Below are 25658 nucleotides of genomic sequence, written 5' to 3'. Positions count from 1 at the left end.
CATCAGGATGTCCAATGGTTGGTGGCGATGGTGCTTTGCCCTCTACGGCCCTTGGTGGCACCGGTGTAATCGGTACCTGGGGTGGCTTGCCTGTTGGTGCACGGCGCCCCCTGGGTTGTCCCTTCGAGGTCGAAGGGCGGTTGCTGTCATCCCGGGACCTCTTCCGGGTGTGGACTGTGCAGGGGTTGCGTCTTGCCCATCGCTGTCATGGTCAGCGCCTGTGGGGGTCGAAGAGAGGGACGGCATGAGTGATGTTTTAATAGGCATCATATATACATTAGGACAATTGCTCATCCACACAATTGGGGGTAATAGGCATTTGTGTTGGGATGAGCACCTTCTTCGATACATGGGTGGTTTATGCAGGCATGCGTCGGCATCACTCATGTTGCCCAAGAGCACTGTTATGTGACATGCATAGTATTTTGGGCCTGCACACTATGTGACTCATGGCATTTACATCTTTGTGTGGTATGTGTCACGTACGATATTGCCTTGCAGCAGGCATCTGTATGTGTCTGTAATGCGTCCGCCTACTTTGCTGGAAGTGTGTGTGTGTTTGTGTTGGACCATGGCTTGACTCTTTGAACTGACATATTGGTTGACTTTCATCAGATTTGGCATTACAATGTTTACTTTGGACACTCACCTCCATCGCCCGATGTTGTAGCGCCACACTCCATCTCGCCAACACCTTCAATCCCCTCCATTCCTATCATGCTGGCGCAGATGTCCTCCCATGGGGTGAGCGTGATTGGAGAACTGGGACCTCCTTCTGTTCACTGAGAGGATGTTTCGTACCCGTAGTTGCAGGTCGTCCCAGCGTTTGCGACAGTCTTTGATCGTGCGTGGGGTGTTCCCCACAGCACTGACCTTCTGAGCAACAAGTGTCCATATCTCCTTCTTCTTCAGTACTGCCTCTCTCTTCATGTTATTAGAGAGAACTATGGCAGCATGCTCCTGCAGTGTGTCTACCAGCATCTGCAACTCATCCTCATTGAACCTTTCTTTCTGCGGGCGGGCAGCTCCCTTCTTCAGGGCCTTGGGCATAGTGGTGTTATAGGTGGATCTTTTCCAAAAAAAAGCAGAGTCCGAGGGGTCCTGTGTGGTGAGGGTGGCAATGGATTGTGTTTTTAAAGATGGCCGCCGTGCTCCTTTCCGTTCCTGTGCGATGACGCTACTTCCAGTTCCGCTTATTAGCGGTGACCGTTAATAGCAGTGACCATTATTAGCGGTCACCGCTAATAACAGTCACCGCTAATGCCGCATTGGACCTTGTCGGTAGTGTTATCTGCGCTATGCTTGATGCCGCTAAGGGCATTTTAGGTTCCTTTAACGGCATGGCGCTAATGACCTTACCAGCATGGCGTAAAGCTTGTGCCCGCAAAGTCGTAATAGTCCTCTATTAGTGGACTGATGACTGCCCGAACACACTATTTACGCCATGCCGATAAGGAGCGTTACTTACCTCCAAACTCGGAATGAGGGCCCAGGTATATTCTGCTGCATTATCTATCCAGTTAGATTTCATAAACAGAACACCTTACACTCTTTATTGGAGTATTCTCTTGAGAAATAATTTACATTGCATTACACGCAAATGCTCCAGAGTGACTGGCCCTACAGATGGACTGATACCTTTCTAACTCTCTATTTTAGATTTTTATTGTGTGGTTATACGTCACGTACCTGCCACCCTGGCGCTTACGGAACAGGTGGAGGCTTTGCCGCCATTAGATTGTTCCATTGCATTGTTCATGCAGCCCCGCTCATCGGGCTAGCCTTTTTGTCTTTCCTCTCACTCACGGGTAATTAGCCCCACCTCCTACTTTCGTTTTCGCGTTGCAACCCTGTCGCTACCTAGCTTTAGGTTCTGATGCTAGTTTTCCTCTTTTCCTACTGCAACTTCTACCCGTTTCTTTCAATGCCTTGCAAGGTCCCTCAGTGCCTTGCTTTCCGCTCTGTTCCTCTCCTGGTTTCTACTGCTTACTCTCGCGTCCTTTTAGCAGCTCGGTACTCCTGCTGTCCACAGTATCTTCCAGCACTCGTTTGCTTTTCTTTTCCATTCTTACCTTTTCTATTCCTGCTCCTGCTGCTACGCTCCTCTACCGCTTTCCACTGGGGCAAGGATCTCTCCCTCTTCCTGGACATTCCAGGCTTTTTACGGATAGTGATTACCTCGCCCTCAGAGTTTCCAACCTGTACCTTTGCCGAGTTTGTTGGACTTTGACTGTGCTGCCTAATGAAAGTCTCCTGCGGCTTTGCACGTCATCGGACTACCACTTACCACCAGTTCCAACAAGAGGTTTTTTTAGGGTACAAGCTTTTTCCTCTTATTCCGGCGTTCTCATGTCGGGGTCCAGTGTCTGCCCAATTTAATATGGTGACATTGTGGCTTCCGTCCAGGGAAGGCCATATCTCTTCACCAAGAAGAAGCCGAATCGGAGAAGGAGGAGCAAGAAACTGCAGGATTCAACTGAAGAATCAGGTGAGGAGGAAGGGGACACAATAGTGCTTAGTGACTTAGAAGCTGATATAACCGACAAACCTGATATTATATGATTATTATATTTTACCAACTGAAGTTGATTTTACACTTCCACATCTAATTATGGAGTAATAATGCGTTATAGAGCATGTATCAGCATCTGCGATTTCCCCCACATGCATTGTGATCATAGCAACTCTGTCGACAGAACCAAAGTGCTGTTGTAAAATGTACTCAAGTGAAAACTTCTAATGTTTTCGAGCTGACTGCAATATATAACCAGGTGTTTAAGCGACTCAGGGCTATCTTTGTTACCACAGAATCTACAACACACTCCTTCTCCGAGATTAGAAGCATCTGTCCAGTACTTAGTTCTTTCTCCCATATGTATCAGATTTAATTTAAATCTCAACTACAGATTTCTTGCTTTAGGACAGGGAAAGATAAGTAAATATTGCAATCTAGGCGATTGTTTGTTAAAGAAGTAATAGCGATCATTGTAAGATTTTTATTTTGCATTGATATGTTTATCCAGTCCATTTTGAAAAATTTCCTTTTTACCACATTCTGACGTTCATATAATTCTTTATGATCCATGGCATATTTAGTAATAGCTCTTCCATTATTTTAGTATGTCGTTTGATTGATATTGGGTTTTGCTTCATATCCATACAATAGAAATCTTGGTACAGAGAATTAGGAGGGGGATACAGCATTTTGCTATAATTCGTTAACTTACGCCACCAAAATTTCGAAGCCAGCGAATTTAGCCCAAATTCATGCATTATAATTCAATTGGGTACTGATTTAGCTAAGCCCAATACGGCTTTCCATATTTTTCCTTGCAACCTGTTCAGTATCTTTGTAAGATCCAAAATACACAAATCTAGTCCATACAATAGAACAGCTTTGTCATGATGCCTACCCCTGGGGACCCAGACCAAGTCCAGCAACCCCGGAAGCAGGCATCAAGTTACCCCAAGCAAGCCCAACAACCCCTGCTAGGGGCTATTTGGGTGCAGTCCTGGCGCCTATGGCGCCAGGCTCATATGGAGAGTCAGTCCTGGCGCCATAGGCGCCAGGCTCATAGATTAAAATTTACCTGATGCAGACCATGCTGCAAACTTACCTGATGCAGACCATGCTGCAAGAGCTCCAAGTCAAAAGAGGCTTGGAAGGGACTATTTTACCTAGGGACTATTTTTTACTCGGGTGGGGCTGGGGAGGAATACTTACCTAGGACTACTTTGGAGGCTATTTAAACCACGCCCGAAGAGCAGCACACACTTCGTGTTATTCTGCATCCAGCAGCATAACGCTCACTGTGCCTGCAAGTCTGCATCCAGTCTTCTGCCACGCCCGCCTGGAGTTTGGAGCTCCTAGAAAAAGGGAGAAAGAAGGAGAAAAGGTTAGAACAAGAGCAATACCTTTGATCCTTACCTGAATTCCCGATTCATCGCACCTTTGAGCTGGAAGAAAGAAGTTATTTTATGCGCGTCGCCTCGCCTGCTGCAGCGCCGCGCTGAACTCACCGACCTTCGCAGCATCTTCACATTTCACTGCATCCTCCTGCATGTTCCCGCCCGACTCCGGCACCTAAGGAGAAGACAAAAACAGCAAGGTGAGCCAAGGGAATACACAGAGGAATACCCCCATAGACTTACCTGATTTTACCACCGGGGGTACTACTCTTCTTCACGGGTCGGCGCAGCTTCCACTGCATCCTAGCCGAACCCTGGCCCCTAAGGGGAAACAAAAGGACAGCAAGGTGAAACAAGGGACTAACAAGGGGAACCCTCCTCACCACAAAAGACTTACCTGATTTTACCGCCGGAGGTATTATTCCCCGAGACTTCATACTTTCTCTCAGCGCCTGAATAAGGGAGAAAGCAACAGGTTACATATGGACATTACTTTATCAAACTGTGTTGGATAATACAAATCCTTACCAGAACATTACTGGTTCCCACGAGGAACTCTTCAGTAAGGTCAAGCTGCAACCTGTAAGGAATCGGACAAGAGTGAAAGTCAGGCATTTGAACTCTTACGAACTACCTACTTACGGCATCTTGCCGGGAATATCGGAGTCAATATTGTCCTGGAACTCACCAATTCCTTCGAGCCAGTGAAGCAACTGGTTATCTACGCGCCCCTGCGCTCAATGCAGGATGGAGAGCTCATCTTTTCAAATCATCAGGTGAGACTATAAGAGGGGACATCCAAGGTGATCAGTGAGGAGAACAACGGGGTGGGGGGATTTACACTCAACTCCACGGGTGGTTAATTCCCTTTCTCCACTTGCAGAAGAATATTCCTACGGGCCAAGCAAACAAAGCTAGGTGGGCCAGTCCAGTCCGTCATCTCGGCCCTACGCGTCACATTGGTGGAGATCGCAGCAGTCCAGTCCAGATCGACGCCTCTGTGGGAGCAAGGTGAGCGTAACAGAACGCGAAACCTACCTACAAATTCCCACCCGGGCGTTATGGATACCTCAGAGACTGACCAATTGGCCCAATTACTAGGGCAACTGAGGGCTGAAGTGCATTCCGCCCTTAGGAGGGTACTGATTTTGTCAAAGGAGCAAACTGATGACCTTGCTAGGCAACTATTGCAAAGCCAGGCTGGACAAGCACCCCTACCTGGTTCCAGGGGAAATCCAGCTCCTGTGTTATCGAGTAACCCTGTGCAAATAAACCTACCTGGAAATATTCCATTAGCTCCACCCGAACGCTTCGCTGGAGATCCCAAAAGGTTTGCTGTGTTTATGAACCAATGCCGCTTGCACTTTTTATGCAGACCTGGAGCCTTCCCAAACGATCAAGCCAAGGTAGCCTTTGTATTGTCATATCTCAGCGGCAGTGCAGCTGATTGGTCAATTCCACTAGTTACTCAGGATGACCCAATTCTTCGGGATTTTCAGGCCTTTCAAACGAGCATGGAAAGACTATTTGCCCGGCACTCCCAAGGACAGGCCCTGGATAACGATCTTTTGTCCCTACGACAGGGTAACCAGGACCTTCTATCTTACATCGCGACCTTTAATAGGTTGATAGTGGAAACTGGATGGCCTGAGGTAAAACGAATCACGTTATTTCATTGAGGGCTTCGAGGAGAACTCAAGGATGTCTTGGCTCAAGTCGTGAACCCACCTCAAGACTGTGCTGAATATATAGACTTAGTGGTCCAGTTAGATCATAGACTTCAGCACAGAAAGGCTGATCGAGCCAAGTTTGAGAACAGGGTGTTGGTCAAAACCCACGCTAACCCCAAAAGAGCAGAGGCTTCAGAACCCATGCAAATCAGAGGGGTTAAAGGACCTTGAAACTGGCCAGCTTCACCCAGTAGCGTTTTGGTCCAGAAAGTTCTCGGCACCTGAGTTAAACTATGCGGTTACCGATAAGGTGTTATGAGCCATTAAATCCGCCTTCAAGGCTTGGCGGCACTATCTTCTCGGTGCCAGGCATACCATTACTGTGATCACCGATCGCCGGAACTTACAGTATTTAAAGACAGCGAAGGCCCAATCGTCACGTCAACTCCGATGGGCATTGTTCTTTGCCGATTTCGATTTCGTGATAACCTATCGACCAGGTTGTAAGAATGGTAAAGCAGACGCCTTATCCCGAATAGGGATGGGAGAGGCAGAAGTGAACCCTGAACCAGTACCTATAATTCCCGAACAAAGGATTCTTGGCATAACTACTCTACAGACCCTAGAGGACATTCAGGTAAAGATCCAGCAACTCTTTCATTCCACAGCCTTGCAGGACTGGGTAAAGAAAGTCCCGGACTACTCTGTCACCAATGATCTGCCTTATTACCAAGGACGGTTATTTCTGCCACACAAGGAACTAAAAGAGCTAGTCATTTCCCGTTATCATGATACCCTAATGGAGGGGCACCCAGATATTGCAAAAACTGAAGCTAAAATTAAAAGACAATTCTGGTGCCCCACCTGGCGAAAGGATAATAAATCATTTGTGATGTCTTGTGGCATTTGCGCCCAAAACAAAAGTCAAAAGAAAAAAACAGCTGGACTCTTACAACCTTTAGACATTCCGCCTACACCATGGTACACCTTATCGTTAGACTTTATTACTGATCTACCCCCATGCAATGGATTTAACACCATTCTAGTTATTGTGGATCTTTTTTCCAAGATGGCCCACTTTATTCCTTTAAAGGGATTACCTTCTGCTTCAATCCTGGCCAAGAGTTCCTCAAAAACATTGTTCGCATACATGGATTTCCGTCCGTATTGGTCTCTGACCGGGGCAGTCATTTCATTTCACATTTTTGGAAAAAATGCTGTCAATTGGCGCAAATCGATGTGAGGTTATCGACCAGTCACCACCCCCAGACCGATGGTCAAATGGAGAGGACCAACCAGACTCTCGAACAATACCTGCGTTGTATGTTACATCAGACGGAGAGTAATTGGAAAGACATTCTTTGGATCGCCGAATATGCATACAATAATTCAGTACACTCTGGAACTAGACAAAGCCCCTTTTATACCTTATATGGGCACCATCCTCGAAGCTCAGACCTTGACTCACCCCAACACTTAGAAATGCCCGCAGTGGACCATCTGCACGCTATGATTACACAAGCCTTTAAGGAAGCAACTACACATTTAAAACAGGCGAAAGAAAAATACAGGAAAGATGCTGATCGGCATAGAAGTGATTCTCCACAATACCAAATAGGGGACCAAGTATGGTTAGCCACAAAACATATACCTCTAAAGGGGACACGGACCTTTAACCCCAGATATTTGGGACCTTACTCTATTAAGGCCATTATCAACACGGTGGCTGTCAAGTTGGACTTACCTGCTAATATGCAAATTCATCCCGTCTTTCATGTGTCACTTTTGAAGCCAGTACAACCAGAGACAAGACTAACCAAGCCACCAGACCCCATCCTTGTAGACGGAGAACCTGAATTTGAAGTTAAGAACATCCTGGACTCCAAGCTGATAAAGTAAAAAAAAATGTATTTAATCGACTGGAAAGATTACGGACCACAGGAAAGGTCATGGGAACCTAGTGACCATGTTCATGCACCCCGATTGGTGAAAAAATTCCACCGAAATTTCCCAGACAAACCGAAACCACAGGGAAGAACGACTTTAGGAGGAGCCTTGGGGGGGAGTGCTGTCATGATGCCTACCCCTGGGGACCCAGACCAAGTCCAGCAACCCTGGAAGCAGGCATCAAGTTACCCCAAGCAAGCCCAACAACCCCTGCTAGGGGCTATTTGGGTGCAGTCCTGGCGCCTATGGCACCAGGCTCATATGGAGAGTCAGTCCTGGTGCCATAGGCGCCAGGCTCATAGATTAAAACTTACCTGATGCAGACCATGCTGCAAACTTACCTGATGCAGACCATGCTGCAAGAGCTCCAAGCCAAAAGAGGCCTGGAAGGGACTATTTTACCTAGGGACTATTTTTTTACTCGGGTGGGGCTGGGGAGGAATACTTACCTGGGACTACTTTGGAGGCTATTTAAACCACGCCCGAAGAGCAGCACACGCTTCGCGTTATTCTGCATCCAGCAGCGTAACGCTCACCGTGCCTGCAAGTCTGCATCTAGTCTTCTGCCACGCCCGCCTCGAGTTTGTAGCTCCTAGAAAAAGGGAGAAAGAAGGAGAAAAGGTTAGAACAAGAGCAATACCTTTGATCCTTACCTGAATTCCCGATTCATCGCACCTTTGAGCTGGAAGAAAGAAGTTATTTTATGCGCGACGCCTCGCCTGCTGCAGCGCCGCGCTGAACTCACCGGCCTTCGCAGCATCTTCACATTTCACTGCATCCTCCTGCATGTTCCCGCCACACTCCGGCACCTAAGGAGAGGACAAGAACAGCAAGGTGAGCCAAGGGAATACACAGAGGAATACCCCCCATAGACTTACCTGATTTTACCACCGGGGGTGCTATTCTTCTTCACGGGTCGGCGCAGCTTCCACTGCATCCTAGCTGAACCCCAGCCCCTAAGGGTTAACAAAAGGACAGCAAGGTGAAACAAGGGACTAACAAGGGGATCCCTCCTCAGCACAAAAGACTTACCTGATTTTACCGCCGAGGGCATTATTCCCCGAAACTTCATACTTTCTCTCAGCGCCTGAATAAGGGAGAAAGCAACAGGTTACATATGGACATTACTTGATCGAACTGTGTTGGATAATACAAATCCTTACCAGAACATTACCGGTTGCCACGAGGAACTCTTCAGTAAGGTCAAGCTGCAACCTGCAAGGAATCGGACAATAGTGAAAGTCAGGCATTTGAACTCTTACGAACTACATACTTACGGCGTCTTGCCGGGAATATCGGAGTCCATATTGTCCTGGAACTCACCAATTCCTTCGAGCCAGTGAAGCAACTGGTTATCTACGCGCCCCTGCGCTCAATGCAGGATGGAGAGCTCATCTTTTCAAATCATCAGGTGAGACTATAAGAGGGGACATTCAAGGTGATCAGTGGGGAGAACAACGGGGTGGGGGGATTTACGCTCAACTCCACGGGTGGTTAATTCCCTTTCTCCACTTGCAGAAGAATATTCCTACGGGCCAAGCAAATGAAGCTAGGTGGGCCAGTCCAGTCCGTCATCTCGGCCCTACGCGTCACATTGGTGGAGATCGCAGCATTCCAGTCCAGATCGACGTCTCTGTGGGAGCCAGTTGAGCGTAACAAGCTTCCACCTTTAAGGTGCAGAATTCAAACAAGGGTTTAAGAGAGAATTTTGCATATTTATAGTATATAACTTTCATCTGCGATATAAGCAGAGTTGCTTTCTGATTCAGAGTGGTCTTCCACATGGGCAGGGAGTTAGAGTCACATAAATTGTAACCTAAATACCTGGTTTTTAGCACACGCTGAATCACCATATCATTCAATCTCCAAGTGTACCTACATACCACATACCTTTTTCCTGTTAGCAAAAACCATAATATTAGATTTGGTAGCATTAATGGCAAGATTGTTACTCCTTGCATATACATAGAAAGTTTCAATTTGGTCTGCAACCCATAAGGAGTACGATCACATAAAATGATGTCATCAGCGAAGGCCAACCAATTGATTCGAGTGTCCCCCAATTTTACTGGAAAAACCACCAATTGATCCCACAACCTATCTATGTCACATATATAGAGATTAAACAAGATAGCCACCAGCTGGCATCCCTGTTTGACACCTATCTCTGTGTTAATAGCATCAGTGGTCATACCATCTTGTTTAATCCGTACCATGTAGGATGTGTTGGAGTGTAGAAGTGCTAAAAGCCCTACAATGTGACAGGGAACCCCATAATTTAGAAGCTTATTCCATAGCCGCTGCCTGATGACACTGTCAAACGCGGCTGAGATGTCCAAAGATGCCATATAGACCGCCCCTGAACTGGAGGTATGAGTGGATTGTAATATTTTGCTCCTTTATGAATTCCCTTTGACTGATTTTTTCAGCTTTGATGGTGTGCAGGGGACGGGAGTGTCTCTAGAGTTTGACACTTATCTTTTGTTCTCCCATATATTCCCACAGATAAGGATACTTTGAATGGCCAAGGTCAAAGACAATCTGCATAGCAGAAGGCATGGGTGATGAGAGATGTTGGGCTAATTGGGTAGGGAGGTAAAGTCAAGTCCACCTTCTGGCACCTGGGTATAAGCTTACATGCTGCTAAGTGAACCGAATGTTCCAAATACGGCACGAACATGGCAACCAATTGTAGAGGGCTGTAGAATGAAGGGCCTTATAGTTTGAGAGCCAATGATATACTGTGTACTTAACAGTATTGAAGCTGGTGAAGATGACATGTTTTAGAGGTAGGCATAAGTTGTCCACCTGACAGCAGACAACCAATCACACTCCCAGTGCTTATAGAAAGTATACTTAGATGTTCCCCTTGAACCAATTATGATCGGCTGTAGGTTTTTTTATTTGTCACATGGTATGACGTATTATTTGCATATAAGGGTGTCTTATGGGAAATTTGTTGAGAACTGAGCGAACGTCTGTTGATGTCCATTGTAACTTCCCTGTTTTAGATAATTGTTAATAAAACAACAACCTTTGCCATCTTCCTGAGTTGGTTTGATTATTTGTACTTAGAGTTATTCTGCGAACCCCATCCATCGCATGCACGATACTAAAGAACCATACGTTCAGTTGCAAGCAGCAACATTCTATGGTGAGCATTGGAACAAACACTGTTAAAAGGCATGTGATAAAAGACGCAAGTAAAGTTGAACTGCTGATGAGTGATTGAACTTTAAAAGCAAGACACAATACTGTTGACAGAGTGGTCCGGCACCGCCTGGGTGGTCAATCGAAGGTCTCTGTAAGGTATCCAGCTGAGAAGTGAAATAAGGGAAAGTTAAAAGGGGTTATATCAAGAACAGAACAAAGAATTGTGAATCAAAGCGGTCCTGCAACAGGTTGAGCAAAATCCTGCACACAGTCGAAAATCTTCGATTTTGAGGAAGTAAAGAAAGCTTGGAAAATGAGATAAGTTTGGCCCGAGCCCAGTGGAGGGAGACCAATCGAAGGTTTTGTATTAAAGTGGGTCTGAGACTGGCGGAGGGGGACCCGGGTGAACAGTATATCACAGTAGAAGTTGTACATGTGACAATCCTGAGAAGAAAGGAACTGTAATGTTTATTGTGTCACATCAGGCCCTCTGAAATAAGAGACTTTGAATGGCAAAGAGACTTCAGCACAGAAGGCCCTGATGCTGAAGTTCTGAACTGCATCTTCGTGCTAGAGAAGCCAGAGCCTGTGCTTAGCTCGAGTGTGCCGCCTTGTCCTGTGCTGAAAACATGGGGAGCATGGGGAAGGGAAGCCAACGGCTCAAATATCCTGACTTATCATTTCCTGAACACTTTTTCTTTGCATAACATTGTTTCCCACACTATTTGTATTTAGAAGTAAGGCTTGGCAATAGGTTTATTAGTATAGGCCCTTTTATTTTGACAAGACTCTACTAGGACTGTGTTATTATTATTTGATAGTCGTAGCTTGCTCACACCTTTAGATTTATGATCAGATGGGTGTTTTTCAAGCCCAATTGAAGTTCAATAAACACCCTTGAACTGTGATCACTTGTGTCTTTCTTACTGTTTGATACCATGGGGTTGTGTATAGGTGATAAAGAGTTCAAAATAGGACTATGCGGAACACATGTTCCTCCACCTGAGAGACTCGGAAGTGTCAGTCTCAGCAGTGTTTGACATGATTAAGGAATCTGGGCTACTGGATGAATATAAAGTTAAAAATTCAAAGTCAGTTCTCCTTCCATTGGGTGATGAGGGGGGAAGAGATTTGGAAGCTTTGAAGCACTTAGGACTGGATATTCGCTTGGGGACTCTCAAGTATTTGGTGGTGAAGGTGACTAGAACACTTGAAGAGTTATTTGAGGTGAATTTCATCTCTTTACTTGATACAGTATATGGAGAAATGGAGCATTGGGGGAAACTGACCCTTTCCTGGAAGGGACGACTGAAAGCTCTGAAGATGACTGTTCTTCCCAGGGTTCTTTACTTGTTTCGAATCCTGCCGACAAGGGTACCTATGGAGACATTGAGGGAAGTGAAGGCTAACATGTTGCGGTTTCTATGGCAGGGTACGAGGCATAGGGTGGCCTTTGGTACGCTCATCCTGCCAAAACAAAGAGGAGGGGCTGGTTTCCCAGACTTCCCCACATACTATAGGGCAGCGCAGTTGAGGGCATTCGTTCCCCACTTGCATGGGGACGAACAAAAGCAGCGGGTATCCCTGGAAGATTTTCAGCTACGACCGGTCACGGTAGGAGAATGGTTGTGGGTGCCCAGGGGTAAACTCCCCAGAAGGGTTAGGGAGCACAGGATTCTTGGGACGTTGTGGGATAAAAGGAGACAGCATCCGGGAATGCGAGGGGTCACAACCTGGCCGTCTCCATTGAGTCATCTTTGGGCCCCCCCCCAGTGAGGGATCAGCTCCCTGACCCGTTGAGGTTTCAAGCTTGGTATGAGGCTGGGTTGGAACGTGTGTGACAACTCTGGGTTAAGAGAAGGTTTATATCTCAATACAGGACCTGGAAGATGCAGTGGGTAAAGGCAAGCTCTCTGGGTTTTTATACTGCTGCTTAAAGGAGTGCTGATGGCAGAAAAGTGGAGGGATAAAGTACAGCAGGAGTTAATAGTGGTAGAAAAAGTTCTAGTTACATGCTGGGGAAATAGGGGTTTGATTTCATCACTTTATGGTTAAGGGTGGCAGCACAGATTGCATTAGGCGGAAATGGGAGTGAGACGTGGGTAGGGACGTTGATACAGATATGTGGGGGGCAATGTGTAAAGGAGCGTTTAAGACATTGTTAGCTTGCCAGTACTAGATGAACGTGATAAAGTTACTCCATAGGTTATCAAACATGCTCCCTACTGTGCATCCAATGTGTAGGTGGGGCTGTGGGCACAGAGCCTTTTACGGGCATATGTGTTGGTCCTATAGTAATGTACAGGCCTTCTTGAAAAAAGTGTTGCGTTGGATTAAGGGAATAGTAGGAATTGAGCAGCAACTGGAACCAATGCGGGTGCTTTCTGGGTTGGAAGAAGACGAGGGATCCTGGGAGGCCTCTCCTGTATTTGGCTCATTTTTTATTTGTGGATTGGAGGGTGTGACTAGTTATTGGATGTAAGAATACAAATGTGCATTCGTAGAGGGAATGGGTGTCCAAGGACAGGGAGTTATATTTGATGGGAGATATTACAGCTACACTACACAATGTTCATTCCTCATGGGAGGGAGAGTGGTGGAGATGTTTGTGCAACTACAGAGCAGGGGGCCAAATAGGGTAATTACGCAAGGACAATCGCCATGGTAGGGACATGGGATGGGTGAGGCTGGCCGCTCCCCTTCCAAGGAAAATATATGGCTATTATGGTGGGCCGGGTAGTTGGTCTGATAGATTCTTGAAGGTTACCAATCATGATATGATTAGGGGGATCGTTGACCACGTTATTTTCTTACTGTGAGCTTGGGCACCAGCACGTAGGGTTAGGAGGGGCTAGGTGGTTGGTTGGTGAGGTTACAGTGTTTGTTATTTCACGATTTTTGAGAATGTATTATGATGTACCGTAACATTTCAAAATGGATAACAAATTTACAAAGAATCATTGCTTAAGTGCCAAAGGAGCTCAGAAGTGTCAGGAACGGTAGTCTTGTATGGCCACGAATGTCTGAGAGTGAGATGCCTTTTGAAAGACATCATGCAGTGGACTAGGACTGTAGCAAACTTCTCCATTGTCTGGTCCTGTTGTAGGTAAGGAGCAGCTGACACCATAGCAGTTGAATGCAGGTCAAGGAGTCATGAGTCTATTCTTTTACCATGGCCTTCTTCCACTTGCCCAGAGTGCTGCCAGAGGTTAAGATTAATTCTAAACCTTCCAGCCATCACCTGTTGTTTTGCCATCTTCCCCTTGCCTTCACAAATTCTAACGAGGCTTTATGCACTTGCCTTCTACTACTGTAGTTGGTTTCTTTGCCTCACATAGTAGGCGGGAGAAGCAGTCTACTTATCTATTCCTTCACCCTGGTACATGTTCAAGGTGTTCAATGTTAAAGAAATGTTCTTGAAATGTGGCTGCTATTCCTGTTAACCTCTGGGTAGAATCGTAGTGCCACCAGGGCTGAGCATGTGCACTAGTGGTGTGTGGTCAGTCAGTAAAATGAACTTCCAAACCTTTGTGTACATTCCAAAGCATGCTGTGGCTCGCTCACAGGACAACATCTCCTTTTCAATCACATAATAGTTTGGTTCTGGCTGAGAGAGCAGTTTGTATGCAGAGGCCATTGTATTGTCCATGCCTTTCCGCTTCTGCATCAGGGCACTGCCTACAACATATGTGTTGGCATCTACTGCAATACAGGTGTCCATGTTTGAATAGAACTGATTGGTGTGGTGAGGGATGGCCCGGTCCACGGTTGGCCCTCCCCACCGCCATAATGAGGCCTGTGAGAAACCTGAAGGTGTCTCCTTAGTTTGTCGCTGGGGATCTGTCATCCAGGTGGCCAGGACATGGCCATCGCTATTGGATGCAGTTCCTGGGGGTGGACCAGGGAGGATCACCTGGATGGGGAGTGCTCAGGGGTTGGGAGTGGGACACTGATGGGTGCAACGCGGTATCGCCCTTCTTTCAACACCTTTTCCCCATCCTACCATATAGGAAATTAAAAAACACTGCCCCCCTTTCCCAACACAAACACTTTTCACACAACACGCAAGAGAACAGACTAACACCAGAGCCGTTTACCTGACATTTCCCAATACAAGGGTCAGGCAAAGCCAGGCAATTGACCAGAATCACACACACCTGACGGCCCTTTCCCTTCCCCACAAGGATAAAAGGTGGAGCAAGAGAGCACAGTACGAGCAAGGCAGACCGCACAACGAGACAGCTAATCAATCCTGCCATTTCACTAGAAGGAGAAAGGCGGCGGGAATCGAGAGGGTGCCAAGGAGAGAAGCAATCTTGCCCTTTGTGACCCTAACCCGCAAAACCTTCAAGGAAGAGAACATAAGTCTGAGAACAATAGCTATACAGTCTTGCAGCAGATGTCAACGGTACATGAGGCATGCCTACACTGATAAGCCGTAGCAAAGCAAAGTCCGGCTACTGTGGTACCAGCCTTGAATCCAGATAGAAGTAAAGCCAAGTGGTTCATCACAGCCGGTGAGTCGAAGGGAGAACCAATAAGAACCAGGCTGTGTTGAATGAAAGGCGAAAAGTGCCATATTGAGAGAAGCTCAAAGAACTGTAAAATTGTGAAAGTAAGACCAGCTGCAGAGGGGACTGACACCACGTGGGTGCTGTCACGAGAAACCCTGGTTTATCCCATATAAATGAAACTACAGATACTAGAAGGCCGTAGGAGAGCCGCCAAGACAGGTCAAAGTGGTCATACGGGAGGTCTAGCAAAATACCTGTACAGTCGAAAGCCTTTGACCTAAAAACTGTAGATAAAGCAAGGGAAGTGAATCCTGCATCGTGAGAAACCAAGGGAAGTGAATCCCGCAGACATTGAAAGCAAATGTGAATGTGAAGTTGGCAAAAGTGAACCCGGCATAGGGATGCTAATGAAAAAGGACGAAGTCTAAAAGTCCCATAGTGAACTGTGTGGCAAAATATGGCCAGAGTGAACCCATCGGAGAGATGCTAACGCAGAGGGGGCAAAGTCTAAAGTCCCAAGATACAGTGTGTTGACAAGGGTGAACCTCGCAGAGGGATGTCCAGTGGAACTGTTTAAAAAGATATTGGGGCCTCATTACGACCCTGCCGGTCCGGAAAGAACGATGGTGGTGAAACCGCCGCCACCGTTCTTTCCGGACCGGCTGATTAAGAGTCCTGCAGGCGGGAGGTGTCACTCCCGCCAGGTCTGACCTGGCGTGTTTAACACCACCCACCTGCAGGCGGACATGGACACAACGGCTCTGTCACAGACGGAACCGGTGTTTCCATTGTCCCCATCCCCATGGAGTCCTATGGGGCTCCATGGGAATGGGGACTTACACAATTCCGCCTCTGGAATTTCCGGGTCACCGGGGTCGTAATGCCCTGGTGATTCCATGAATCACGTAGGCGGAATGGTAATACGGGTCCGGCGGTAACCTGCCAGATTTTCCGGCTCGGTTACCGCCGGACTCGTAATGAGGCCCATTGAGATTCGTGAACCAGATAAGCCATAGTGAACACGATGGAGGGAGGCTGAGAATTGAGAGGGGTCTGCGCCCAGAAGAGGGCGATCTGGGGGTGAAGAATCACCTTCCCAAGTACCAGTTTAAAAGAACTTTCATTTGTTTGTTATTTTTCCAATCCTCAAAGGCAAGAGACTTTTTGTTGAAAAGAGACATGACCGTCGAGGATCCTGATAAGTCAAACCGGAACTGTCGTCTCGTGCTGGGGAAAACTTGAGAAGTGTGCTCAGAAGTCCCACCCTATCCCGTGCTAAAGACGTGGGGGCGGCAGATCCAGGATACTGCATCCTGACATATTATTTGTGAACACGTCTTTCTTTTCTTGAAAACTATCCCACACCTTTTTTGTATTAGTTGTAAGGATTGGCAATAATTTTGTTTTAGTACAGGCCCCTTTTATTTGACACGATACCACTAGGACTGTATTCTTATTATTTGATGGCCGAAGCTTGCTCCCATCTTATATTTAGGTTTAGATTAGGGGTTTTTCCATCCTGCATACAGTTTAATAAACGCCCCTGAACTGTGATCACTTGTGTCTGTCTTTACTGTGGCCACCATGAGTTCCTTACAGGACACAGAGACAGAGATGTGTTGCTCTATGGGTCCCCATGCTGACTAACTGCGCAGCACGGGTGGTCCCTCTTTTTTAACTAAACCTTGTGATTTCAAACGTAACGATCATTAAAGGGACATACACCACACTCCTCCTTTTACATAAATAACACATGACCATAACAGTTACACATGGGGCCATAACGCATAAACAAGTATAACTTTACTTTTGCTGAAACTGACCAGCTGTGCCATAGTTCTAACGTGCACATCAGGGAGTGTTGACCACAAAGTCTTTCAGATACCCTGGTGGCCTGCTGCAAACTCTCACTGGCTAGCGCTTATCAATTTCCCTTTCTTCCTCTTCCTGAGGCATGTCACCACCTTGATCCGCTGCACCATTCTCGTTGTCGCTGAGCACAGGCTCCTCCACATCTGATCCTTCCCTCTCGAGTACCGGCCACGGTGGGGATACAGCGGCTTGATGATCCTACATATGTTCTCTGCTCCGTTCTCCTGTCGAACCGCCACTTGCCGGAATAAACTTGCATTCCTAGTCACTGTAGTCCTGTATCAGAGGCTGTGATCATGTATCCTCTTGTGTTTACTACTTTCATCGGGTTAGGCTCATGGGGTAAGTCCATCTTTCCTTTTGGGTACCTGGTATGTACTAGTACCATGTCTCTTACCTCCAAGTGGTGATCACGAAGGCCTCTCCTGATGCTTTCCCTTTCATTAGCTCTACTGCTCCGCTCGAGTAACAGTTCTTCATTGATCACCACTGGGATGCGACTGGAATGATCAGGTAGCAGTCCCCTTGGGCATCGCTGGAAGAGGGCCTCTTCTGGTGGCACCCCAGTCGAGCAGTGGGGAGTAGTGCGATATTTTAACAAGAATTGGTACAGGGCTTGTCGCTCGCACTTCCCTTGTCCAATCGCGATGCATAACATTTTGTTGAGCGTCTGCATCATCATCTCTGCTACTCATTCACTCAGGGCAAGCCAGCGTTATCTTCGAGTGGCGTACCCCTAATCAATGAGGTATTCTGAGAACCCTCTGCTCTGAAATGGCGGGCCATTATCTGTGCACACTTCATCCGGACCAGGAGACCGTGAGTGGCGAATACCTTCTCGAGAATAGGTACTACATTTTCTAGGGAGGTGGACTCCACAAACTCCACCTCCGTGTATCTTGACCACTGGTCCACTGGTAGTAGGAAACGGGTTTCCCGGCAAGTAGATCCAAAATCCATCTGCACTGTGCCCCAGGGGACATTGCTTTGGACCATAGACTCTATGTATGGTTCCCTCTGGTGGGGCAATGCTGTCTGACACCACACACAGCTATGTACAAATGTTTCTACTTTCTCTTCTAGGCTGGGAAACCAGACCTTCGTTCTCAGTTCAGCTTTTGTTTTTGCCACTTCTTGATGTTCTCTGTGGGCCAGCTCCAGCGCACGTGATATGCTGTAGGGAATTACCATTCTTGATCCTCTCAGCACCGGTCCGCTATCAAGGAATGCCAGTTCGGACGGCACATGCCACATTTGCTCCAGAACTCTCTTTGCGTCCTGTGTGCGCCCATTTAACTTGTCGAGGACATGGTTCCACCCACCGCTGGTTCCATCTGATTTCAGCAGTCGGAAGCATTCGCCGTTGGCTTACATCTCTTGAATATCTTCAAGTGACATAAATATGGGGGTGGATGGCTCTGACAAAGTGTGCAGGAACCCTTTAACCTCACGTTCTGTACCGTCCTCCTCCTGAGACCTTGACTCATGTCGGGATATGTAGTCTGCTGCATTGGCATTCCCTGGGCAATACACCAGCTCGAGGTCATAGTCCTGCAGAGCCAGCAGCCACCTTTCTATTCTCACCGGGGGTTTGGAGGACGAATCAACCATGATTGGAATGAGAGGCTTGTGGTCAGTGACCACGGTCGGTGATTTGCCATACACATAGAGATGAAAATGCCTGCAGCCCCACAGCCCAGCTAGCACCTCATGCTCAATCAGTGAATACTGCTGCTCATGCTCGAGAGAGCTCTGCTTGCGAAGACAACCGAATGGGCAACCCCTGTCCCATCCGGCTGTGACAGTACTGTCACACGACCAAAAGGACTGTCATCCACGAGTATTTCTGATTTATTGTTTGAGTTGAAGAATGCCATGGTGTCCCCTGCTGTGAGTGCAGTCTTAATGTCTTCAAAAGCATTTTGCTCTAAGGTAGTCCATTTCCAGCTCCCCTCTTTTTTGGTGAGATTTCAAAGAGGTTCCGAAAAGGTGGCCAAATTACGAATGAACCTCTCGCAGTAGGTAACCATACCCAGGAAACTGTGTACTTCTGAGGCGTTCGAGGGTGGTCACGCCATTTGGATGTCCTTGACCTTCTCAGGGTCTGGAGATATGCCATCTTCTTGTAATACGAACCTGAAAAAATTGATTTTCCTTTGCAGAAATGCACATTTGTCCCTGTGCAAACAAAGTGAGTCTGAGTTGTTGGATACGACCTTGCACCTTCGCTAGCCTTTCCAAATCGTTTTGCTCATAGCTTGAATATACCATGCTATCGTTACTGATATTGATTGCTCCTTTCAGACCAGCAAAAGCACCACAGATAATATTTTGAAAGACCTCTGCTGCAGAGGATATGCCAAAGTTAAGGCACTTATATCGGTATAGTTCTCTGTGTGTGGTGTTAGGATAGATTTCCATTTATGTGTAATTTTCCCTCCAGTTGTGAACCCCCCAACTTTTTGCTGTTGTCTGACCATCCTAGCCTGACCTTTGCTGTTGTCTGACCATCCTAGCCTGACCTTTGCCAGTGGAGCCCAGCCTTCTGCTGCACTCTGCTGGGTTTTCGCTCACTTTGTTATGGGGAAACTGACATGCCCTTAAAGACAGTCAGTACTGGGAGACTTTTTTTCTCTTAGTCTTTCACTTTGTTGCAGGTTCTTTGCAACATGTTACCAGTGCACAAAGTACCTTACAGTGCAGTGTGATGGGGTCTTCCTTTCATTTTTAAATCCCTAAACACCCTGAAAGGATTTTCTGGTAGAAGCACAAATGTGCCTTGGACAGAGCTGGTGGCAGCTGTTATTTTTCATATATTTTTAACCCCATCTTGTCAAATTGCCTTCCCCAGGTCGAGCAGACGCAGGTCAGTCCTTATTTGGTCATGCATTCTTCTGCGAAATGCCAAGCTTTCACCGGCTTCTGCATGCCTTGTGTGTGCGGTGTTAGGATGTGGGCTGGACTGTCTAGTTTCAATACACATCCTAGGTGCCAGAGAGTCTGGTGTGCTGGGAATGACTTGGACCACTGTGGTCCGTGATTGGTTCACGTCTGGCATTACTGTATGTGAGCAGGTCTTTCATTGGGTCCTCTTCATTTTGGCGCAAAGAAGATTCTGGATAAGAGAAGGGTCCAAACACCAATAACAGGTCGCTTTCTTGAGTTCTCATTGAACCTAGAATAGGATGCAAGCATCCTGAAACTAAAAAACTGAGTCGAGGAACTGCTGGTGACCCACTGGAAGATTTGGCACCCTGAGCCCGCTGTTGTCCTGCAGGACACCTCTGATCGAACTTAGAAGGTCTGCAAAGGCGCTTCAACCCCTCCAGCTTAAACTGCAAGTGAGCCTTTTCGGAAGTGTTCCTGGGCGAACCAGTGAACTGACCAGCTTGTGCAGGACCTTTGCTCTGGAACCGCCGCCGTCTCGAGTTGACACTTGAGACTTTGGAGATCATAAGCACTGGGTAAGATCATAAGCAGAGTTTCGTACAACTAGGCAGCTTAGGTCTGGAATTAGGAGAGTACACTTGAACCCGAGTGCACGCGGTCACTGTGTCGCCCAGCCATGTTACCGAACTTCGTGGGTGCACTGTTGCTGTGCCCCTTCTGCTCTGAGACGAGTTGTAGTGAAATCGCCAAGAGAGGAGAAATTGTGACTGTCCCGCCACAGAATCAACCATGGAACTCAGCCGCTGAAAGCCACAGAGCCGCACAATCGCAGCATTTGAACCCGTAATCGAAGTGGACTCGACTGCTGAAATTTGGTCCAGAGTGCACCTTGGGTGGCGAGTACCTGCAACCCTTACCGGTGGCCCCTAGCTCATCCATCCATTTTTATGCATGAGTATCCCCTGAGGGCCACTCGCCTTTATCAAGGTAGCCTGTGCTACCGAGCTATTCCCAACTCTTTGAGTCTGTTCTGCCCTCTTGAGGAGACCCTCCTCCAAAAGTGGGAACTTATTCTTCACTGCCTGACCTGCTTTCCTGAGCTGCTACAGCCCCGGCAAGAGACCCTGTTTTTGCCCAACCGCACGATTGCATGCATCTGCATCTGAAAGTACTTTTGAGCATAAGGCTCCACTCTTCTTAGGGACTGAACTGCCTTTCTGTTAGGGTTCATAAAGCGAAGGACTGCCTAAAGTATATTGGCACTGTTTGCTCCCATTCCTTACAGGTTGTGGAACCTTACTGTGTGCCATTCCTTTATGCCATTTGGTATCTATATATATGTCTATAGTAGTGTTGTGTTGGTTTAAGTATTACTGCTGATCTTTGCTTGTGTTTAATTTAAAAGGCCTTTAATAAATGTATATGTATTTTTGATATACACCCGACTGAGAGTAATTTGTAGTGTCCTTTATTGTATGTGCTCATTGTGGGCTCTTAATCACCCTCGCCCCTCCTGAGATCTAGTCTTGACCGCCGCCAATGCTACCTTGACTGGTCTGGCTTGTAGAGGAGCATGCGAATGCCTCTGCAAGATGTCTGGCCCCCATCCTTCCTATATGCTAGAAGCCAGAAATTGCGCCATGCACGACACCAGTGGTTTTGACTATTCCGCTGAGAGCCTTCGAGAAAAGGTATCCACTAAGAAAACCATACCGAATGTATCCTCGTAGAGATGACAGTCTCTTTGAAGAGATCCCCAAAGGAATATGACAATGAGAGAAAGAGAAGTTGATGACGTCGCAAGAAGCATGCGAATCGCACTGAGAAGACTAACTGAAGAAGAGAGTGTATGGACCTTATAGAACCTGATGACAGAGTAAAGACTTGAGTAAACGTTTGTACATGAGACAAGGATCGCACGTGTGAAAAGCACTGCAGAAAATGCAAGCCGTTTAATAACTGTACAGATGCAGCCATGCAAGTAGACTAAGTAATCTTAGAAGCTGGCTATACATAGTGAATAGACTGCATGCAGTGCCACCATTATATAGTAGCTGTATATCGGTGTCACAATTTAGTAAGCTCAGACACACGGAGAAAGAAGGATCGAAGGCTGTGTCGCAGCAAGCAACCAGCTGAGATCATGGAAAGGCCGAGAAGAACTGTCTGGCCTGGTGTCAAAGGCTGGAGCAGCCAAGAACTGGTTATCAGTCCATGAAGAACAGTGAGCGGGAGACGCTGAATCATTTCTTGTTAAGGTGTAAAGGAAGAACACTATGTGTGCCAAGTTTATTCATTTAATACAATTAAATGCTAGTGGGCTATGGATGGAAATAGAAGTTGGGCATGTAGCTCTAGACTTAAGATAGCGCATGCTCACACTCCCATATATTCTCAGGAACAGGGATACTTTGCAAGGCCAAGTTCAAAGACAATCTGCATGGCAGAAGGCATGGATGATGAGAGATGTTGGGCTAATTGGGTTGGGGGACATGGTCAAGTCCACTCCCTGACACTTGGTGTGCAAGCTTATGTGCTGCTAGTGAGCCGAATGTTCGAGAAGGGCACAAGCGTGCCAACCAATCATTGAAGGCCATATATCAAAGAGCCTTATAGTTTGATAGCCAATGATGAACCTTGTACCTATTTACTAAAGAAGATGACTTGCACTGGGGGTGGGCATGAGTTATCCACCTGACTGTAGAGACCCAATTACAACCTGATCCCTTACAGAAACTATACTTAGATGTTCGCCTTGAGCCAACCACAACCCCCGTAGGTTTTTCTTATTTGCCATTTGCTATAAAAGTATCATTTTTTATGAAATGCTTTGAGAAATGTGCTGTGCGACGTCCATTGATGTCCGTTGCAACTCCCTGATTTGGATAATTGATAATAAAACAGTAAAGAATGCACTTTACCGTCTACCTGAATTGGTCTGATTATTTGGTGTAAGAGTTAATCTTCATCCCACCTACTGCACGATATTCTACCTATAAAGGGCCATATGTTTACCCTTTTCCAAGAAACTAGGCTGGCTTTTTGAACCTCTGCCCACCAGGTCAGAGTTCAGAAATCCATCTTAACAGGTGTTGAATGTGGTGGTATAACGGGAGGCAGAGTCCAACACCAGCTGGTGATACCCTGACCTCAGCTCTAGCTTCATAAAGAACTTGGCCCCTTGCAGGTCTGCCAGAATATCGTCAAGCGGCAGTGTGACTTTCTCTCTTTATGGCCCTGTTGTGAAGGCGCAAATCAATACAAATGCAAATGGAGTTCAGTTGTCTCGGTTTATTGGCAATAACGATGGATGAATGCTTCTTCAATGAATTCCATGTTAACTAGGTTGTCTAGTTCTTTCTCGACCATCACTCGAAGGTGAAAAGGCACTCACCTGTGCTTCAGCGCCACAGGCTGTACTGTCGGATCTTTGTGTAAGCGAACTGGGTCACCCGTGAATCGTCCTATACCTGAAAAAACTCTAGCAAACCTGAACAATAGGGATTGTATGTATGGTACATAGGCCCCAAAGGCAAAGTTCATGATATGTAGTTCACGATATGCCGCGCTTCTGCAGCTGTGCACCCCAGTAGTGTGACCTTACTAACATTGGTAACAAAGAAACTTGCTTTGATAGTGGTGTCTGCATGACGGACCTGTGCGATGAAAACTCCTTCAAGCAGCAGTGGCACCTTTGCCCCAAACGTGTAGATCTGTAACTGAGTCTTTTTCAAGGGGGTGGGGGTGCATCGGTCAGACTGCGGTATTGTTAGTCTGCCATGACACTAACCGATGCTCCAGTGTCAACTAGTGCCGTAATCTGGGAGGCCATATGTCAATTGTGCATTTTGGCTGCCATCGCCCTGATGTTTTCATCACTGACACGCTGGATATAAATTATACATCCTCTTTGTCAGTCTTTTCGGCTTGTTGTTCCTCATTTTAGGTATTTGATCCACCATCGCCACCTTCTGGGTTTGTCTTTGTGAGTACTGCTTTGGCTCCGCCAGACCCCGCGTGTGCTTGGATTGTGCTGGTGTGCGGCATACCCTAGCAAAGTGATTTGCTACACCACATCTTCCGGACGTCTGGCCCTTAGCTGGGCATTCGGAAGAGTGAGGTGGGTCATAGCCACAATTGGGACATGGCGTAACTTTCACCCCACGTAGCTCCTTCTTGCCCTACTGTAGACGCCTCTCTGGCTTCATATGGTGCAGGCATCTTCTAGATTTACGGATTTCATAGCGGCACAAACCTTCTCAGCTCTGACGTCTGCTGATTTGTGGGAACGCCACAGTTGAAGGATGTGAACCAGTGTTATCCCTGGTTCCTGCAATATCTGCTGCCGTAGTTTGACCGACGAACAACCGTTGATCAACTGCTGCCGCAGTTCATGTTCCTCATCTGGCCATGCACACGTTGTCACCATTCTCCTTAGTCTGCAGTGGTACTTGTCAAAGGACTCACCCTCTTTCTGTAGATAATTTCTCATCAACGATCTCTCATAATCGAGGTTCTCCATGTGTAAGGGAGGAATAGTATCACAAGTATGACACTGACACAAGAGTTGCAAGTTTTAAAACCTTTATTAGATTTGTGGGGTTTGGCGAAACTCCTACTTTGCCGTATAGCTATGACGGGAGTAGTCTCTACCATCAAATAATTAAGAAACCTCAGTCCTAGTCAGTCTTTGTCAAATCAAAATGGCCTATACTAACAAACCCTAATGCCTGCCATATCTCTCACACAAAAAGTGTGTAAAGGGGAATATGTATGCAAAGGAAAATCAGTGTTATAACAAAAAGGATCAAAGTGGCTGAGTCGGCTGTCCTCCCCACGTTGGACAGCACAGAGTAAGGCGGTCCCGTAGACAGGATGACACACTCTGGCTCAGGTTCTCAAAACAATGGCAGTTCAAAACGTGGATCAAGGCCCGCCTGGCATTCCACATTTAAAGTGACTTATTCCAGTGTTCCAAAAGTTCTTTCACAGTCCAACAAAACATTCATGTAGGTCACCCTCTCTCAGGCTCGGACCTCTCAAAGCTTTAACAGTTCACATAGGTCTCCCTTAATCGGGCTTGGACCTCTCAATCAACAAATACCTGATTCAATGCAGATCTCACTCAGCCGGGCTCGGACCTCGCAATCACAGCACTTGCAGGGGTTCCCTTCACCATGTTTAATGTACATTCGTTAGGGGTTCCCTTCCCCTAACCCATCACACTTCCGGCCTCCCTCGGTCAGGCTCAGACCTGTTTCTGATGTCGAAGACTTTCGAATGTGCAAGGCTTTTACCATAGACCTCTGCAGGACCACTTCGACTTTCTCTTCAACTCACACTCTTATGTTATTTGTCCCAATGTCTCTTAGTCTTTGTAGTTCAGGACCACAAGCGCAAAAGTTAAAAGAAATCTTTCTCTTCAAGCATTCACCTTTTCACTTCCCCTTTTGCCGAGGTTAATCTTGACCATTACGCATTTCAGAGTTCGTTTACTTTGCCGCTTCATAACAAAACATTTCACATTTCATGGAGACTTTCGAGTGGGCTACTTCCTTTCGCCGAACCACTCCGCTACTCTGTATCACTGGCTTCACAGTTATCAGCCACTTAAAAGTTAATCACTGGTTAGCTTTCTTTCGCGTCTCATCAGCATGTGCAACCTTCACTTGTGAGATACACTGTTGCGGCTTCAATCTTTTCT

General features: G+C 46.8%; 1 protein-coding gene across 1 annotated transcript in view; it reads left to right on the top strand.

Moving 5' to 3' along the window:
- Nucleotides 1-1845: 1845 nt before the first annotated feature.
- Nucleotides 1846-25658, top strand: part of MORN1 (MORN repeat containing 1) — a 2351913-nt gene continuing 2328100 nt past the window's right edge. The window contains exon 1 of the mRNA XM_069610187.1: nucleotides 1846-2488. The gene's annotated coding sequence lies outside the window, so the exon portion shown is untranslated. The remainder of the gene's footprint in view (nucleotides 2489-25658) is intronic.

Source organism: Ambystoma mexicanum, chromosome 8 (genome assembly GCF_040938575.1).
Source record: "Ambystoma mexicanum isolate Mex_15411 chromosome 8, UKY_AmexF1_1, whole genome shotgun sequence".
In the NCBI taxonomy this organism is placed as follows: domain Eukaryota; kingdom Metazoa; phylum Chordata; class Amphibia; order Caudata; family Ambystomatidae; genus Ambystoma; species Ambystoma mexicanum.
The sequence above is the reverse complement of the archived record's forward strand: the minus strand, read 5'-3'. Positions and strand labels throughout refer to the sequence as shown.